This window comes from Cnephaeus nilssonii, assembly GCF_951640355.1.
Source record: "Cnephaeus nilssonii genome assembly, chromosome: X".
Classification (NCBI taxonomy): Eukaryota; Metazoa; Chordata; class Mammalia; order Chiroptera; family Vespertilionidae; genus Cnephaeus; species Cnephaeus nilssonii.
In genome coordinates, this window is record NC_137071.1 from 125,939,521 (window position 1) to 125,960,773 (window position 21,253).

Genomic DNA, 21,253 nt, shown 5'->3' on the forward strand with positions numbered 1-21,253 from the left:
ACTCCCTGGGCTGCCATTCTAAGGGGCCTTTATATGGTACTTGGATTTTGGTGTGAGTGTGTCACTCACATTCCAGAGCTGGGATTTCTTGCCAGCAGTAGCAGAGCAGTGGTGACTCGACAAAGAAGGAAATTGATATTATTTGTGAGAAACCAAGCTAGTGTGGGCAGGCTGTTGAAGCTGTGTAGACTGACAACAATGACTTCCGCCTTATCCTGCCTTTACTCTAGGATAAGAGGCCCAAAGACTAATTATAGGTAAAAATACCATTCATTTCATTCTAATATCCTGACAATTATTTTGTCAGGGTGAATACAGAGGCACCTCCCCATACCTCCCAACTTCACAGATCCCTGCTGTACCTCTTGGATAGCGAAGACCATTATTCTTAGGGAATTCTGCAAGGGAAGTTTCAGGTCAGGGAGCAGAATGGAGCCCTTAACCTTTGTGGAATGTAGGTTGATTCATACTGTTGGGGCACCTTACACAGTGACTCATAGTAGATACCTGATCTTCTGAGACACCACTAATAAGGGATACTGGTCATCCAGGGCTCATTATGAGCCCTGAATAACCATGCAGGCATTACAGACTCTAAAGAGAATAGGAGAATCTATTTTGAAGCTCACCTACTTTCCCACTCTGTGCATTATTGAGTGCATTTGTGGCTTGCTGTATACTTATGCACATTCATATTTATTTGCCCTTGCTGATATACTAGTATGTGTGTTTCTCTTCCTTCCAGTGTAAGTTAGTGTTTCTGTGTAGAAGTCTAGCATTATATTTTTAAGTCAAGTCCGGTGAGTTGCATTCTCAGGAGAATTAATAGAACAATTTGTTTAAAAAGCACTTTTCACCCACAGATGTCCCTGAGAAGACTGGTCTGATTACAAAAAGGATCAGTTCAAATCAGAACTCTTTGAGAAGTTCTCAGAAAATCAAATAGCCTGATTTCATATCAGCCATTTGGGATCTAGGAAAGAGTACTGGGGCTAAAGCCTGCAAGCTGGAGGTACTGGGGATGGGATGAAAAAAAGATAAGGAGAGAAAGAAGATTTGGTAAAAGGTTAAAAACAATAATAATAACAACAGACATAGTCCCTGACAGATGCCTAATTTCTCTTTCAATGTTTGGAAATACCACACAAATAGCAATTGCATTGAGATGTCCAGGTAGCTAGAGATCTATTTATTTTGCATTTAACCAAGGGTCAAAGGATCTTTGCTGATGTTTTTGCTTAAGGGTTCCAAATAAACTTTCCACCATGTTTATCTGGGGGTGGACTGGGGTAAAGGTAGTTTATTCAGTACTTAAGTTATTTTTAGATCACCTTTAAGTCACTCCTTTAGAAAAAAAGCAGCATTTATGCCCTGAAGGATTTCCAAAAAGAATACAGAAAGGCTGGGTTACAGCCCCCTCATTCCTGACTCTGAATTTCCTACTGGGAATCTGAGCAAGGCACTTGAACTCTCTGTTTGCCCTGATCTCAAAGAGTTATTGTGCAGATGACTGGAACTGGTTAAATAGTGATACAAACAAAAGCTAAGTACCAAATACCTAGCCCTACCTTAAGGCAAGTTGAGTTTCAACTCAACTGATAATGACAACTAGTCAGTGCTTGGCAATGTAAACTCATGGAATCTGATTGTCCTCATACAAAACACCTAAAACCAGGGTCTTGCTATGAGTTCTGTTTCACTGAATTTTGAATCTTACTAAAGTAGGCATGTCAAGGATTATTTGTACAGTGGTCTTCGGTCTCAACTTCTGTAAAAAGATATACTGCTTCTTCTAAAAGCTAAAGAATTTCAGATTTTTTGCCTATGTAAGGCAAAATTTGGAAATTTTCAGGGCAAAAATTTTACAGATTAATGTAATATTATATATAATAGTCGTGTTTTTTCTAGTTTTTTCTAAATGGATGACAGTACAATTTAAAGGAGAATTACAATTTTATGAGCTATTCCCCCCCTTGTTCACATCAGGCATGGTAAGTAAATGTAGTCAATAATATTGTAATAACTACGTATGGTGCCATATGGGTATTAGACCTATTGGAATGATCACTTCGTAAGGTATATAAATATATAATCAATATGTTGCACACCTGAAATTAATACAATATTTTATGTCAACTATAACTGAAAAATAAGTTTTAAAAAATAATTCCAAAAGAGCCTTGCTGGCATTGCTAAGTGGTTAGCGTCGACCTAGGAATCAAGAGGTCAGGGCACATTTCCAGGTTGCGGGCTTAATCCCCAGTGGGGGGCATGCAGGAGGCAGCCGATCAATGATTCTCTCTCATCATTGATGTTTCTATCTCTCTCTCCTTCTTCCTTCCTCTCTGAAATTGATAAAAAATATATTTTAAAACATAAAATAAGCAAAAGATATACACAGACATTTCATCCAAGAGCATATACAGATGCCAAATAAATACATGAGAAGATATTCAATATCATTAGCCATTAGAGAAATGCAAATTAAGACCAAAATAAGATGTCACTATATGCCTATTAGAATGGCTAAAATGGAAAACTAGTGACACCACCAAATGCTACAGAGGATGTAGAGAAACTAGATCACTCATACATTGCCGGTAAGAATGCAAATGGCACAGGCACTCTGGAAAGTAGTTTAGCAGTTACTTTTCAAACTAAAAGTAGAATTACCATATGGGCCATCAATTGCACTCATGAGCATATATTCCAGAAAAATGAAAACTTATTTTCACACAGAAATGTGTACCCATATGTTCATAGCAGCTTTATTCATAATAGCCAAATACTGGAAACTACCCAGATGTCCTTCAACGGATGAATGGTTAAACACATTGTGGTACGGGCATTACATGGAATATTACTTAGCAATACAACTTTGATGAACCTCAAGGAAATTATACTGAGTGTAAAAAGCCAATCTCAAAAGGATACACACAGAATAATTCCATTTATGTAACAATAGTAAAATAACAAATTATAGAGATGAAGAACAGGTTTGTGGATGCCAGGGGTTAGGGATGGGAGGGGGCAGAGGGAGTGGATATGGCTATAAAAGAGTACCATAAGGGAATATTGTGCTGATGGTATACAGTTCTATATCTTGATTGTCGTGATTACCCAAAGCTACACATGTAATAAAATTGCATAGAGTGACACACACACCACACACATACAACGAGTTCATGGATAACTGGTGAAATATAAATAAGCTCTATGAATTGTACCAATGTCAGTCTCCTGCTTTTGTTTCTGTACTATAGTCATTGGGAGAGGCTGGGTGAAGATTGCATAGGACCTCTATACATTTCTTTGCATTTTTTCCATTAATCTATAATTATTTCCAAAAATTTTAAATATTAAAAAGAGTAACATTTTTGAATACTGTTACTATACTTGTTTTATATGTAAGGCATAATTAATTTATTTTTGTATGAAAAATAATTTCTGAGCATTAAAAATCATTTTCTGTCTTTTTGTGCCTTCATTTTCCACAATATTTTTCAAAGTACAGCCTTTAATGTGAAAAGATGTTAATTTTCTGGTGTAGGGATGTGATAGTGGAAATGGGAGGTACCTGAACACAACTGAACCTAGAGACTTACAGCCCATTATTAAAGTACTAGGAGCCCAATGCATAAATTCGTGCACTTTGAAAGGAACTGCGGGCTGCGAGGCTGTGGTGGACACAGGGGCAGGTCTCAGCCCAACCTCCATGCCCCCACCCAGGCCCTCCCACCACAGGCCCTGGTCCTCTGTCTGCTGGCAGCCCCGCTCCTGCTGCCCCCACTCCCATGGGCTGACAGTGCCAGCCCCGCTCGCACCTGCTGACAGTGTGGAGTGGCTGGGGCCAGCACCAGCAACAGGTGCAAGCAGGGCTGGCACCGTCTGCGGCTGCAAGTGGTGGCTGCTGCCCCGATTGCCCCTCAGGAGCAGGGGGAGGTGGAGAAACCCTGAGGGGTGATCGAGGCCAGCAGCTGCTACTCGCACCTGCTGATGGTGCTGAGCAATTGAGACAGGTGCTGGGCACCGGCAGCAGGTGCTAGTGCGGCTGTCGCCAGCAGTGGGTGCAAGCAAGGCCATTGCGGGCAGCAGGTGCAAGTGGGACCTGCTGGCCCTGATCACCCCTCAGGAGCAGAGGGAGGTGGTGAAGCCCCGAGGGGCGATTGGGGCTGGCAGCCACCGCTTGCACCCACTGATGGCACCGAGCGATCAGGGCTGGCACCAGACACCAGTCACATGTGCAAGTTGTGGCACCGGCAGTGGGTGTGAGCGGGGCCAGCGCTAGCAGCAGGTACAAGCTCCTGGTGGGACTGCGGTGCGTGGGAACAAAGACTTTTAAGTAACCACCAGAGGCTTGCCCCAATGACAGCGACCAGCACTCCACCTTGGTCTGGCGCCCCCGCTCACCTGCTCCACCATCCTGCCACAGCCAATGCCCACCATATTCTGGGCTCTTCTGCCTGCTTTCAATGCCTTCCATGTTCCAAACATGCCTCCTGGTGGTCAGCACATGTCATAGCAACTGGTTGTTCCACCATTCAGTCTATTTGCATATTAGGCTTTTATATGTATAGATAATCAATAAATCAAATAGGGTTGTTTGTTTAGGATTTTGTCAGTCCTAGTTGTGGCACAATGACTAAAAATACATGTATATTTAGCTTTTAGAATGTATTTTATGCTTCCATTTAAATATGTTCATGAAAGGCTGAGTTACTTCATATTCCATTCAGAAAATAGATGGTATTATATCTAACATTAAAGCAAAGTACCCAGCAAAAGCAAAATGCCTGTCTTGAGATTTGAAAAGCATGTTTCTCACATGTTTCTTAGCTCTTAGTTGCTCTAAGTTATTTATTATGTTGAGAGATGGCCTTCTGACATTCCCCTTGAGGAAATTAAGCATTTTTATTCAAGAAGTTTCTTTTAGAGTTGTAGGTTGCATTAAAATTTAGAACTCAAAAAGAAAATTACGTTATCAATGGACTTTATCCATTTGTTGAATTGTATCAATAAGATTGAAAGCAGTTTGACCCAGGAAAATAATATCATGTCCTCTTAATTATCAATCTACTGAAAGGTTTCTACCTAGGCAACATATATATTCTGGGGGAAAATATGTGGCAATAATATAAAATGAACCTAACCTGTAAGACATTTTGACATTCTTAGAAATAGATGTTATTGAGAAAATATGGCATTTTACTGCACTTTAAACTTGGAGAAGGAAAAGTACTCTCTAAGTGTAGCTTTTAAGGTAATGAGTTATGAAGATGATAACCTACCTCCTCATTGCCTTTGTGGGATGTCAAAAGGATAAATCAGGCAGAATGTACAAAATATTGTAAGCTTCATGGTAATTGTATGCTTGATACTTTTTCCATACAATAAAAGGTTTTACACACTGAATTCTACCTTCCTGATATCCCATCACTGACATCTTTTCTTCCATCATTTCTCCTTTAATTTTCTTGTCTGCTGACTACAGAACCACCTTCTTTTATCCAAATATCCATATATCCACCTTAGTTTCAAACCTTTAATCCACATGTCCTCTTACCTCTGAACATGCTTTTTGGAGGACTTGTATATGCAAGACTCAATTAGGAAACTGAGGAAGACCAAAGAGCATCTCAAGGCACCTCTGAGTTCTTAAATTAGGAGATGGTAGGTATATATATTTTATTCATTTGGGGGTCAGAAAGATTGTCCCCTTTCATACTTAGTCAAGGTTTATGAGGTTTTTGGCTCACATTTCCTTTACTTTTCATTATGTAAGATGCTACTCCTGGCTAAAAATAGTTCAGTGAATCATGAGCCAGAAAAAGAGTCTTACCTTGTCTCTAGGTGAGAAAGAACTGGAAAAATAAAAAGGTCCATCAGTTGGGAATACCAAGGTGAACTGCCCACTGGAAAACCACAGAGATCATAGGCAGACAGGGAATTTACGTATAGCTTATTTCTCTGTAATACCCAAAGGGAGTTCATTGGCTTGGGCAATCTCTACCTTCTCTACACTCACTTCTCTGCATTAAAAGTGCTCTTGCTGTTCCACTGGTGTCATGTTAGTAGAGCAAATCTTCAGCTGCTCCTGCAGAATTGAGAGCTGAGTAGAATTAAGATTTCCTTTCTCTGCATCAAGGGTTAAAGGAACTTTCTCAGCATTAAGAAGAAGGAACTTTTAAGAAAAGTAAGAACAGCCATTTGGAGGGGATAGCTTAAGTATATAGTCATCCCATATAGCCATGGACAAGGAGATGGACTTATTGACTATGAAACCCACTCTAATAATCTTAAACTCTTCAAAGGTATACAGATAAAATGAGAAGACCCATTTGCTAGATTTCATTGTATAACTACACATTTAGACTTCCCTTGAAAGCTCAAGGCACATAAATGACAAAGTAATATAAGAAGGGATTGTAATTTTTGCATTGGGTTGGCAGAAGTTAAGTAGATAGTTGTAGACCACTGGGCTCTGTCCAATAAAGTCATTGGTCTTACTAGTTGGTATGATAACACCCTGCCTTAGTTGTTTGTTATGCAGGAAAATGGCCTTGTGATATTTACTTTATTTTATTTAACTAGCTTTGAGTTTTCTAGGTTATACATGTAAAAGCTAGTCATATCCTTCTAGGTAATTGCCTTGAATTAGGATATACTATCAGAATACATTGCCACTAGGTAAGTGGTGGTTGCTGCCTTAGTTATGGCAGATTTTAGCAGCATTTGAAATAGTTTCCCATAGTTGTGGTTAATGGAATACAACAGAAGAGGATGTTTTCAACTCAGACCTTCAGAATTTTTTGGTCCTTCAAAAATTACCTCAGTTTTAATATAAACATTAGAGAAGATTAGATTTGAAATGTCTATCTGCTAACTTAAAGAGATACAAACACTTGGGTTCACTGATCCTAACTGCTCTAATCACTCCAGGCTTGAATAGAACATTTAACTTATCTTAAAACTTCCTACCTATATAATCAGGAACCCTTCTAATGCTCCAGATTTTGTTTTCTGGGGAAGGAGTTCAAAAGCCCCAACACTATGAGTATCTTTGTGGGGACAGAAGGCACAAATTCTTCTACAGACTTAAGTTTAATTTTCTATTTATAGTCTTTATTTCCTTTCCCAGTAATCCCTGCTCTGCTCCTCATGGGAAGGAGAGAGTCTGTGCTTGCATGTACTAATCCACAAAAATCAAACACACTCTAACCTCTGGTAGTAAAGACCCACTAGGCTTGGACTATTAGTATGTAAACTATGCTCCAATATTTGGGGCAAAACACTGATTTCAAATTGAGCCCCCAATATGCTGTTTCAACCACATATATACTCACACTTAATAAGCCTTGTGTTCCAATTTAGGGTTAAAAAATATTATCACCATAACCACGGAAGGAAAGAAGAAATATGTATTGACTTTCTAATGAGCTCTAAGAACTTCCATGCATTCTCTTGATCTTTATTAAGAGTTAAGTGTCATATGTGCTTTTGTAGCTAAAAATTCTGAGGTTTTTGCCCCAAAACATACACCTAATAAGTGATGAGTGGAGTTTCAAATCCAGGTTTATCTAACTCCAAAATCTATACTTTTTCTATACTAAATTGGCTTTTGCCTGAATATATGGCTTTGGAAATGTCAGAATCTTCATGTGTTTCCTACAACAGCAACTGGCTTTTAGGAGCCAATTTATAGGAGCATTTGAGAACACCCTTTCTCACTGTCTTCCCCAAGTGTATTTTGCCCCACTTAATTTAACTTTATAAACATTCATCAAATACTTATAATGGGTAAGTTGTGGCACTCTGGGCACTGTGCCCATCAGACATAACTTGGTTATGACAAGTATTTGTGATTTACCATGAGAGTTTTATGCTGAGGTTTTCCTTTCTGACCTGCTCAGTTTTGGAATAATTTCTATTCCTGGTCTCAGGCTTATCCCTGCCATTTTTAATTTTATGGAAGGTTACTTTATGGCAAAAGACTTGAGCGATATTAATAGTTTTGCCTGTTATGTCTTGGTCTTCCCTTGTTGAAGCAAGTGCCAAATTTTAGCATCTTTATCTGAAGTTCTAGTAAGGAGATGGTGTCTTGGAGAACTGGTATGACTTGCTCACAATCAAGTTATTGCTGGAGTCCAAACTTCATGGAATTCAGTGCCTATTAAGCGCACTCTCTCCCAATGCTATATCGCTGCCCATACTGCACTGTGTACAAATGTTTCTGTGAAAAACACAAACTGGATCACTGAGATCCCTTGTGGTTTTGCAAACTATCTTCTCTCTCTCTCTCTCTCTCTCTCTCTCTCTCTCTCTCTCTCTCTCTCTTTCTCTTACACACACACACACACACACACACACACACACACACACACACACACTTCAAATCAACCCTCACTTTCCAGGAGAGGCAACATGTATTGTATAATTAGAAAAAAAATATGTCTAGGCTTTATAATCAGACAGACTTGGGTTCAAAATCGTCCCTCTTTGTATCTGTGTGTGATCTTAAAGAAGTCATTTGGCCATTCTGACATTCAAAACCTGATCTATAATATGATGTTAATAATACTTACCTTGCAGTGCTGTTGTGGGTATCAGTAGTAATATATACAATATGCCTAGCAGGATGCCTAGTCATAGTGGGCATTTCAGAAAAGGTGTGGATATCAGACACATGTTTATAAGTACATTACTCTTTATCATATGTATGGAGGGGTGAAAAGGGCAAGAAGAGTTAGCTGAGTTTCCATATTTCTTTGTGCATCATTTTTAGTGTGTGTGTAGTGCTATAAGTGAGTCTGTTTCACACTGGATTTCCCCTTGCTATCTCCCCTCCTCCTTCCCTCTCTTAATCCTCGTTTTTTAAGCCCTGTTTCCAATTAAAGGGCAGCCACCTACCCCTCCCAGAGGACAATTTTGTCTACTGTTTATTTTCTTGTGTGATTCAAGTGTAGCTGACCCCAGATCTCAGCTGATAATCTTTCTCTACCCATTTCAGTCAGTGCTGCCTTCTCCCCAGCAACTTTGAACAGAGAGATGCACACACAGTGATTAGAGCACAGTCTCAGAGCCAATGAAATGGTGCCTGAGAGATGGTTCTAGTGCCAGTGGTAATCCTATGTGCTACTGGTGGAAAGATGAGAATCTTTTGTCATCTACAAGGTTGTTAACCTTGATGCCACCCCCAGCCTCCTCTCCAATGCAATATACTTATCCTATTTTGATTTATTTTCTACTCCCCTTCACCTGTTCAAGGTCTATCAGCTTGAGTTAAAATATCACTGATATCTTCCTTCCTCTCTCTTTCTTTCCCTCTCCCTTAGTGCATTTGTACTTTTCTTGTGGCCCCTTCTGAATAGGCTCTCAAGAGTTAAACTGCACAAAATCCAAATGGCAATAGTCAGCCTTGATCTTAGCCCTGTCCAGTGAGTGTTAGAATTTAATTACTGTGGTTAGTAGCCATTTAGGAGTTGAGCAGTCTTAATCCCTTAAACATAGCTTGGCTAGAGAGGGGGTGTAGTTCTACCAGGTGTTTGCCTGCAAGGAAAAGTTGGAAAGGGCTGTAAGCCTAGATGGACATAAATGAAGGGCCAAAACTACAAGAGGATAGCAGTAGGTCTTAGGGTAAAGCATATGAATAAGCTGTGGGAAGTGGCCACTGGGAGGGGGAGGCAATAGTAACAGTACCACTTTCAGTCTTTCCTAGTAATATCCTTGCAGAATGCCTTTAATCAGTAGTTGCAAAGCCAAATTAATTTTTCATTATCACTACTAGGAGCCATCCAGGTCAGAAAAGACTTTCCCTTTGGGCTCAGCATGGTATTACCCTCTTTTACTACAAGGATGCCTGCCAATTGCACACTGATTACACCATACTTCTTTACCAGCAACAATGGTGGAGAGTTATATTGCAGGATGGCAGAAAAGGGATAAGAAGGAGAAACTAGGCTTTGAAAAAGAGACTGCTAATTAAAATGATACCAAATAACACAGAAAACATACAACTTAGAGATACAGTGAAAAGAGTCTTATACTGGAAGTCGGAAGACCAAAACTAGTTTACACATAGTGACATTGGGTCCTTACTTAAGTCACAGTCTTCTTATCTGGAAAAAAGCCAATGGCATTAAGTACCTTCCCTGCTCCTCAGGGTTGTTTTCAGAGTCAAATGAGAATCTTCAAAGTCTCTATAGCTGACAAACTGCTGTGTAAATTAAACAATTATTACCTTACTTAAGCATTTAATATTAAAAACAAAAACAATAGCCGAGATTCACACCACCCATCTTCCCCCCAATCCTACCTCCTGTTAATTGACAAAAAGGTATAATTAGCAATAAGACCAATTATTTAAACCTCACTTTTTTTATCTTTCACTGAGGAGTAACTGGTCTTCCATGTCCTGTAAAACTCTGAGAGATTTTTAGCTCTGCCAGTTATTAACCTACTGGGGAAGTTAACTAATCTCCTCAAGCCTCAGTTCTCCATGAAATATGATTTAACTAGAGGCCCAGTGCACAAAATTTGTGCACTGGGGTGTGTCCCTCAGCCCATCCTATACCCTCTCCAATCTTGGACCCCTCGGGGGATGTCCGACTGCTGGTTTAAGCCAAATCTCACAGTCGGACATCCCTCTTGCAATCCGGGACTACTGGCTCCTAACCATTCGCTTACCTGCCTGCCTGATTGCCCCTAACTGCTTCTGCCTGCCAGCCTGATTGCCCCCTAACCGCTCCCCTGCCAGCCTGATTAATTCCTAACTGCTCCCCTGCCCACCCAATTGCCCCCAACTGCCCTCCTTTGCCGACCATCTTGTGGTGGCCATCTTGTGGTGGCCATCTTGTGACTATATGGGGGCAGCCATTTTGGGGGTGGCCATCTTGTGATGATGTGAGGGCACAAAGGCCACCTAGGCTTTTATTAGTATAGATATGTGTTTCCCACATAGTAAAGACCCACCAACTGTTAGCAATTGTTAGTATTATTACTCCAGGAAGCTTGTTCCTGTTGAGCCCCTTTTACCAATTGTCAAAGCTTTTCAATTTTGTTACCTGGCCAGTAATTTCTCTGGAATCAAGGCTCACAACATAGTGTCTTCCTTGACAGATTAGTGTATTCTGCAATCATAGCTGTTCCCTTCCCTCCAGTTTGGTGGGTTGTCAAACTACCATGCCTCCTGCCTCCATATGAGGCAATTTTGCTCAGCCAGGGACAGTCCTCTTCTCAGAGGCTACTAAGCTATCCACAGCTTTAGAGCTTGAGTAGAAACTCCCTCACCCAATCCACAAGCCAATCTCACCCCTGAGGTGCCCTTACCTGAGAACTTGTTCCTGCTTTTGACTACCACTGGTGGAATAAGACAAATAAGCATGCAAACACACACACACACGCATATAAATGCACACACATGTGAATTGGTGAATTTCATCTTCCCACTATTGCTGCAGAAGAAAGCAGAATCAACACTTCTAGCATTCTTTTCTGACTACAAATCTCATGATTCTTATCAACACGACTTCATAAGGCTGAGAAAAAGTAAAAACAAAAATTCAACATTCCCTCTTTATTATCTAACCACTTCATCCCCAGAAGACCTGTTAGTGAATGTATTCTTAGGTCCTATGCACGCCTTCAGATGGCTGTCTGCATGGGGCCAGTTTGGCAATAAGGCAATCTCTCCAACTCCCCAATTATTAGGTGATGTGGGCTTACTACACCCACATTATTAGAGACAAGTGATGCCATGATTTGAATGAGACAGATATTTTTAAAGCCCAGTGAATAGAAAGCAATGCTGAGTCTTCATCACTCTCTGAGTTGTAGCCAAATGAGCAACAACTTTTCATACTTGGAAAGTTCCTCTTGGCATTAGGTTGAAAGCATTTAAAAATAGCTCTAAAGGTTGAAGTCCCCAGATTTAGGAGCTCCAGGACATGGTTCAGCATGTTGTTACAAAGTATTAACATATGCAAAATGTGGGATTATGACATTTCAGACACCTCTTCAAAGAACTATGGTTTTTCTTCCTCCCCATTTAGTAAATCATTTGCAGTATATGGTCTCCGTTAGCTAAACTAATGGGAAATCTGTACACATTATTCATCCATGGCTTTTCCTGCTGGGTGAAATAATGGCCCCTGGGAGAAAGAAATAAGTAAATTGAAGTGATTCCCAAGTTGGATCAGACACTCAACCTAGATCAGAATGATCATCATCTTGTAGATGCTAAATGGCTTTTTCAAGGACTCATAGTTCAATGCAACAAAACCAGCATTCAAACCTGTGTGAAGGTCTGGGAAGACTCAGCCAAACTTCCCCCTTCCTGGTGGCTACTAGTCCCAGGGCAATTACCAAGAGCCAGGTTATTGTTTTCTGTACTTTGTCAGCATGGGTCCAAATTGCTCACCTCCTCCCTAAGCCCCAATTAGTGATTCTTACCCTCCCTAGAAAACTACAATAATAGAAAAAGGAAAGGGAGAGAGAGCAGAGAGATTTGCAAAGACATATGTTTTTAATGGTCCCAGTGGACTCGTTTTAAAGTCACCAACCCTTGATATTTATCTAATCAATGTACTCTCACCAAGGCAAAATGACATATATATACAGTCATTGGAATGTTGTTCATACTAGAATATGATTTTAAACCACTGTCCATCAATAGGAGACTGTTTAAAATAAATCACATTAAATCACATTACATTCATACAAAGGAATGTTATCCTATATAATAAAGAGGTAATATGCAAATTGACCCTCACACCCTCACATCACAAGATGGCTGACCCCATGTTGTCACAATATGGCTGCCCCATGTCATCACAAGATGGTTGCCCCCACATCATCACAAGATGGCTGCCCCATGTCATCACAAGATAGCCACCACAAGATGGCTGCCCCTACATCATCACAAGATGGCCGGCAGAGGAGGGCAGTTGGGAAGACCGGGCTTGCAGGAGAGGGCAGTTTGGGGGTGACCGGGCTGGCAGGGGAGGGCAGTTGGGGGTGACTGGGCTAGCAGAGGAGGGCAGTTGGGGGTGATTGGGCCAGCAGGGATGGCAGTTGGGGGGAATCAGGCCTGCAGGAGAGGGCAGTTGGGGGCAACCAAGCCTGCAGGGGAGGGCAGTTGGGGGAGATTGGGCTGGCAGGGGAGCAGTTAGATGTCAATCAGGCCAGCAGGGGAGCAGTTAGGGGGCTATCAGGCTGACAGGCAGAGTGGTGAGGGGCAATCAAGCAGCCAGGCAGGCTAGTGGCTAGGAGCCAGTATTCCTGGATTGTGAGAGGGATGACCAGGCCTGCGGGATCAGGCCTAAACCAGCAGTTGGACATCCCCCAAGGAGTCCTAGATTGGAGAGGGTGCAAGCTGGGCTGAGGGACACCACCCCCCCCCCAGTGCACGAATTTCATGCATCAGGCCTCTAGTGTAATTATAAAAAGAAATAAGGCAGCTCAGTATGTACCAATATTGAAAGAGCTTCATTATATATTATGTGTTGAAAGCAAGAAACAAACATTGTGCATAGAATGCTGATTTACATGAAGAAGAAATAATACATGTATTTATATGTTTGCACATGTGTATAAACTATCTTTGGGATAACATTCAATAAGCTCATTAAAGTTTTTGCCTATACAGAAAAAAAGTAGCATCATTTTAAACTTTATTTTATTTCACTAATAGAGAGCAGGGACATGGAGAATCCTTTATAGTTCTTCCTTAGCACAGGAGGCTGTGGGAGGCATTTGTAGCTACAGTCCTTACAGACATGAGCAATAAGAAGATCTCCTTCCTCAGTGCTAGGGTGCCCAATAGGTCTTGGTTTACCTATGACTTTCCTTGTTTTAGCAATGAATGTCCTAGAAAAACTGGGATAGTTAGCCAACCCAATCCTCATCCTTTTGCTGCTGCCCTTAGCTAGCCAGGCTTGCTAGTGCTGGGGAGGGAAGCTTCCAGTAGCCAGATGAATGGAGCAGTATCACAAGTCCCTGTCTTCACAATCCACAAGCAACCAATATTTATAGAGTGGCAGGCACATGCTCTGTGAGGTATCCTCATCTAACAGACAAGTAAATTGAGTCTCAGAGAGGTTAAGTGATTTGCCCAAGGTCACACAGCTAGTAAGTGCTGGAGCCAGTCTGTCTGACTCCTGCCAAGTCAACAGGACCCTGGGGAATATAAAGCTTTTCAGCAAAGCAGCAAGCCTGGCCTTTCTTAAAGCCTAAGGCACCCGGAGTTACATTTTAACTAAATCAAACATTGTTGCTCTGAATCAACTTTGGCAGGCCGGAGTTAGGAAATGGCTTTCTTCCCATCACCCTTGGCCCCAAAGCAAAGACAATAGATGTTCCAGGTTTTTTAACTGAAGGAGCTATGGGCAAATAGCTGCTTTCCCTGGTTGTATACATAGTGGGAGTCTGGTTTTCACTTGGGAAGTAATAAACTATTCATCCCCAACTTGATTCAGCCTCCCTCCCAAGAACAGCACGAGAATAACAGGTAGTGGTACGTGACATGATGCTTGCCTACTGTTTGATTGAGTGATGGTGGAATTCAATTTGGCTATCTAATAGGGTTCCTTTTGCTAGCAAAAGGCAAAAGCATCCCTCAAAACCTCATCCATCAAAAATCCACTGAGCCACAGAAAAACAGACGTAGCATTTATAGTAGAAGCTTTGGGGACTGGGGAGGAACATAGGAAAAGGTCACGGCAGCAGCTGTACTTGCCCTTTTCCAATTAAGCATCAGGCAGGTGTTAATTATATAGAGGAAACTGGGCTGCTTTACAGGCCCTGTTGAGATATTTTATAGGAGATATTTCATAAATATGGAGCAAGGGAAGTGCTTACTTTCACTGTTGATAATTCATTTATACATGCTGAGTTGTAGAGCATCAAGGGAGAGAGCACCTGTGCCAGGGAGCAAAAATTTCATGGAATATTGGACAATAGTGTGGTGATGGTAGGGGGGAGGTGGAAGAGGGTATAGAAGGGATAAATGGTGTTGGGGAAAATATTTTAATGATAAAATAAAATAAAATTTACTCTCTTAGCAACTTTCAAATATACAATACAATATTGATTTTTTAAAAAGAATTTCTGCCTGACCGGCATGGCTCAGTGGTTGAGTGTCGACCTATGAATTAGGAGATCAGGGTTTGATTCCCTGTCAGGGCACATGCCCAGGTTGTGGGCTCTACCCCCAGTAGGGGACTTGCAGGAGGCAGCCAATCAGTGATTCTCTCTCTCATCATTGATGTTTCTATCTCTCTGTCCCTCTCCCTTCCTCTCTGAAATCAATAAAAAATATATATTTCAGGGAATAATGTATTTGGAGATTGGATTATCAGAGAACCCAAAAGGAAATTAAGCAGAGCTTTTCAAAGTTCTAGCTTTCTCTGTAAGGGATGCCACAGTTTAGGCAAAGACTTTTTGCCTATACTTGGGACCTGAATTACCTATGCCTTAATAAGTCCTGTATTCTTGGATTTAAATGAAGCCAAATGACCTACAGTAATTTAACTCAGCATGACACTCAGTCCACAAAATAGCCAGTCTTGAGAGTTTAAGAGGAAAGACTGCAGTGCTATTCGTATTTAAATGTGAGGTAGAATTGGCAGGAAAGACTAGGAAGCCTGCCTGTAGTATGTTCTGGTTTAAGAAGCAGCAGGTGGGTCACATGGCATTGCAGTATGCATGAGGACCCTATTATCCTTCATAACTTCTTCCTATCTGTAGCATCACAAATACTGATTGCCACAGGAATGTGGCAGCTTGGACCAAGAATGTGTGCCCCATTATATGAAGTATCTATATACCTGTAAAGATGGTCACCAAGAAAAATTTCCCATATAGAATGCTGTTTCTCATTGCTTTACATAACATGACATGCATTTTTCTGACAAATATTTTAGCCCCAAGATGCTGCAAAATCTCAAAAACGGAAAACAAACATTGGTGATCTTTTTTTAGAGGAAAAACTTCAATTGGCTTGATAATGTCTTAGAAATAAAAATGCATGGGCAAGCCACTTAAGGAAATTGAAGTTCAAAGTGTCTTTTATAGAGCAGAATTGAGTTAGCTGCCTTTCAGAGGGTGCCTGAGAGGATTCAATAACTAAAGTAAAAGCATTTGATCAATTGCAAAGTGTTGTATACATGTGAATTCTCATTATTCTTCTATTCAATCTTAGTCACTTTAAAAATCAAAAGAACTTATCTCTTATCCACCATGGATTACCATTTGCCTCTTGGAGGGAAAGTCCTTAACAGTTTAGTACTGAGTTCAGGTATCCCCTGCTTTTTGAAAGTTCACTTTATATCACTTCACTTTTACGAAAGATCTATATCAGTACCTGATTTTGCTAACAAAAGAAATCAGAAGAGGAGTTTTGCTCTTATAAAAAAAAAAAGGCAAAAAGTGAAAATAATGTTCAGCATTTGTTTTGCAGCAGCTGTTACAGAGGCAGTGTGCACCCTGAGCAGCTGGAGTGGTACCTCCTAGTTCCTTCCCCTGGGAAGTCAGCATCTCAGCATCAAGCCCTCATAGCTTTGAACTGTGTCTTTAAGCATCTGTACTTTATCTTCATTTATTTTGTGCATCTATTAGCAAAATGTGGTCTTGGGTATCAGAATAGCCTAAGAGAGCTTGGGTGTTACACTTAGTGTAAAACTGGAGGTAATAAAGTTATTTTATGTCTTATGTGTTATCTATATATGTATATATATAAAAGCCTAAGCCACCAAATGACCAAACTACCAGTCAACTGGTCACTATGATGCACACTGATCACCAGGGGGCAGATGCTCAATGCAGGAACTGCCCCCTGGTGGTCAGTGCACTCCCACAGCGGGAGCACTGCTCAGCTGACCAATAGGCACCAGACACTGGGCTCATGGTTGGCATGTGCAGCTGTGGGTGCAAGCCTCTCCCACCTCCGTGGTAGCACTACCGAGCAGCAGCGGCAGGAGCAGCGGGGCCAGGATGAGTGGAGCATCGCCTGGCCCGAGCTCAGGCTCCTTCCTAGCCACCTGCCACTTTACACACTACTACATCCCTTGGGTGATGTCTGACTACCAGTTTCAGGTGGGGATTGGGCCAAAACTGGCAGTCTGACGTCCCCCAAGGGGTCCCAGATTGCGAGAGGGCACAGGCCAGGCTGAGGGACCCCACCACTGCACAAATATGTGCACCAATCCTCTAGTTTAGTATAATTTTGTAGTTTATTTTTTGGGTCTGGGAATCTTAAAAAATTTTTCCATATAAATTAATGATAATTGCTTCTTCACTTTATGCCATTTCCACTTCCCACAGATTTCATGGAAATGCTCTACTTTCAGATAGCAGGGCATGGCTCTATATTCAGAGCTGTTCACAGAATACCTTTTAATTCTTAGCAATCTACTGTTTTCTTTTTCAAAACAAAGTTTGGGGGCATAGTGTTTTCACTCTGTGGTATACATATTAATCAGGCACTCCCAGTTTTCTTGTCATGGGTAGAATAGTGGAAAGAGCACAGAGCTCACCAGCATTCTGTAATTGTGCATCTTCAAGCAAAACAATAGAAAATGCCCAAGCCTCAGATTTACCATCTGGAAATTCGAGGTAATACTCTACATGGTTGTGGCGAGGGGGCAATGAGATGATGTTATCTGCAAGAGGCCAGGAACTGGGAAGCACTGAGCAAATACTCTTAGGGAACAGGCAAGGGCTCTCCTTCCAATTCCTGCCTTTACAGGATGTGCTTGTTTGTTTGTGTCTCCCAGTTTTTGTCTTACATCCTATTAAGTTTACCGGCCCCAGACAGGTAAAGGTTGATTTGCATGCACATATTTTATTGACCATTAATTGATTTTTAGTTTCTGCTTACACAATGGTTTCTTTAGAAACAGTGATTGGATTAGTACATTTCTCCTGAAGGGAAAACAGAGTTTAAAAGGTAAGGAACTTTACCTTCTCCCAATCCAGGTTTAGATAGTTGTTGAAGTTCTGAGTGTATGATATAGAGCCTGTGTTTAGAATTTTAAAAACTTCTTTAAAAGAATTGTATGGCCTTCTAACCTTTCTCCCTACTATACATAAATTATATCAACATTTATATGCTCCCAACTTAGTAATATACAGAGTAGCCAGATTATTATGATCTCTGAATGCATAATAATCTGGCCACTCACTGTATATCCTGTATAATAAAAGGCTAATATGCAAATTGTCCCCTCGAGCAGGAGTTCGACCAGCAGGCCGACCAATCTCCCATGTCCCCTCCCCCTGGCCAGGCTGGCCAGACCCCACCCATGCACGAATTCATGCACCGGGCCTCTAGTATATATATATACACACTCACACATATATATACTGAGTGGCCAGATTATTGTGTGTTCAGAGATCATAATAATCTGGTCACTCAGTGTATATCTCAAATGTATAGGCTCTTCACACACAAACTCTGAACCCTTACACTGCAACCTCCTCTGATGCCAGGAATACCCACCACTCACTCACTTTGTCCTCTAGACAAAAGTGATAGTAGTTATAATTTAGAAATTGCAAAATGGTTGCCTGTGGGCTCACTTTGGTATGAATATGAGTGTGTGTTTTTTTGGGGGGTCTCACAATTTTTTTAATTCAATTAGTTGCTAACATTTCAATTTGATAAAATTTCACACAAATTTTAGCCTGGATTGCTAGCTTCCCTTTAATAAAGGAATGAGCTAGTAACACTTGTTAGGGTTCCATAACAATCACCTAAAACTTGGTAGCCACTTGGCTTGGGCTCTTCAGTTCCCCTACTAGGTTTTGTTGACTATTCTGTTATCAACCAGCATGGAACAGACAGCCCTGCACTTAAAGCTAGTTCATTCAAAGTGACCAATTTAATATCATAGCAGAGAGAGGAGATTACTGTTCTTTGGTTAGTGTACCCAATGACAGGGTATATGAGTGGATAGCCACTGTCCTGGTGGAATCCCTCATCTGAACCTGAAGGTAAACATTTACAGCAATGTACATGAAGCCCCAAGGCTCTTTCAAATGGTTCTGAGCTTAACGTTGTGTTTGTCTACATGGATTGCTGTTCCCTCCTCCTCCACTCCCCCTATTCATACCTTTGAGACAGGAAATGTGCCTGCAACTTATTTAGCTGCCCCAAAGGGCCTAGCAAAAGGTGGAGTCCATAGTTGAAGCTCAGAAAATATTAATGAGGCACTCTATCCAATGATAATTGCATCACAAAGTCCTTCTTTTCTTGACTTGACAAATACTGGATTTATGGAATGAGAATTTAAGGTTTTGATGATTTTCTGTGTCCTCAAATTAACAGATTAATAATTATTTTTTCTGTGTTGAATGAATAGCAGGACATCATTAATTATCATGGAACAAGTAAGGGAAGAAAAAAATAATATTTCTTAAGTAGCAAGAAGGGGAATTAAATAATGATCATTAGTAAGGGTTGATAGAAGGAAGTAACTTAGGAGAAGAGGCTAATTTATACTTATTTCAGTATTTCAAATCACCAGTGGCTTGGAATTTTCTCAAGGGACCAGAAGGTCCAGGGTTCTAGGAATTTCTTGAGGAACAAATCTCCCTCCATGTTTTCTCATTGCCACCTCACTCCACCATCCTACCCCTGAAGAGAAGAGAGTGCTGGATATGGCAGCAAGGGTAAAAGAAAGCCGTTAAAGGTGACAAAGGATTTAAACTGAAAATTGAGGGAAGGGGAAAATATCCAGCCAAAAGTTGTAAAAATGAGCTATTACATTGGATACTATATTGATAGAATAAGAACAGTAGGAGAAGCATTTAGTAATTAACAGAGTAGAATAACTCAGGGAAAAGACAGGAATAATGGATGTGGCTCCAGTTGTACAAAGTTGGAGCAGTTAAAATTTTGAACTTAAGTGTTTAACAGAAAGGGATATTTATGACTGCCTAGATTTTATAAAGACTTAGTATAGAATAATAAATGGTGTTGAGGTGAGAAAATCAAATACCATCATTGAGAGTATATACCATAGGCTACCTGACCAGAGAAAGGAGAATGATGTAATCACAATGCTTAGACAAGACTTTTCTCATTGAGGACTTAGTTTCAACAATTTAAATGTAATTTCTCACTCTCCTTGCCATCATTTCCCTTCCCACAAGATCTTATTGTTTTCTGTCTTGATTCCTTGGTGCCATCCTATCTAATAAAGAGGGAATATGCAAATTGACCATCACACCATCACAAATATGGTGTCACCCACAGCAGAGGCAGGGTTTCCATAACACAAGATGGCTGCACCCACAGTGGAGGCCAAGTTCCCGTAACAAACCTTAACGAGCAATCAGCAGGGACCTGAGGCTGCATGGTGCTGGGCTGAGGCAGGGGACCTGAGGCCGCACCCCCCACCAAGTGAGGCTTCATGGGGGACCTGAGGCTGCGCTCCCCACCCCACCCGACGGGACTTGACAAGGGTGGGGCTGGCTAGGTCTGAATCTTGCCCAATTTTGAGGTGCTGCGGATGGGTGGGGACTTGACTCTGGGTCCTGCAGCACACCCCAGACTCTGACAGGAGGAAGATTTTCATATACATTTTACTAATTTTCTTTGATCTCTAACACTTTTATTATAGAGAAAGGGTAAATAGCAATATTAAAATATTTCCTCTAATTAATCCTTTTAATGTGCATGAATTTCATGCACTGGGCCACTAGTTCTTTTATAAGCATCTCAAGAATAGTACAATATGTTGAAACTCCCATAAATTCTCAAGAGGACTCAGGTAAACACAGATTGCTCATAAACTGACTTTTCAATGGACATACAGAGGTTCTGTCCACCCTATTGGTTAGAGAATTGAAAATAAAGTGTAATAGATGTATGTATATGTGGGAGAACAGGAGTAGCAAAGGATTGTTTAGGTTGGGGTCCCAAACTCAAATGCCTGCTGGAGTCAGGTGTCCCATCTGAAAAGCACAGCTGCTATTCCATTCCAACAGATTGTTGCCATGTGAGAACATAGCTCCAAGGTTACCAAACATTCTGAATATTCTAAAGAAGCAGAAACTTAAATTTTAATGTGAAATGTTCTGCCTTTTAAATAGTATCAACTAATTTAAAACTTTGAAATATATTAGGTAGGCCAAACAAAATAATTCCACAACCACTTAATGGTGATTCTAATTTAAGTGATAGATGGAATTCATGACACAGCCTTGATTTAGTTACTTAAACTAAGCCTGGCTCTTTGTCCATTCAGCATAGGTT

The 21,253-nt window shown here is 40.9% G+C and overlaps 1 protein-coding gene across 1 annotated transcript in view; it reads left to right on the plus strand.

Annotated features, from left to right (window-relative positions):
• The window catches only part of DGKK (diacylglycerol kinase kappa), a 144,026-nt gene that overhangs the window by 28,561 nt on the left and 94,212 nt on the right, over window positions 1-21,253 (plus strand). The gene's annotated exons all lie outside the window — the stretch shown is intronic.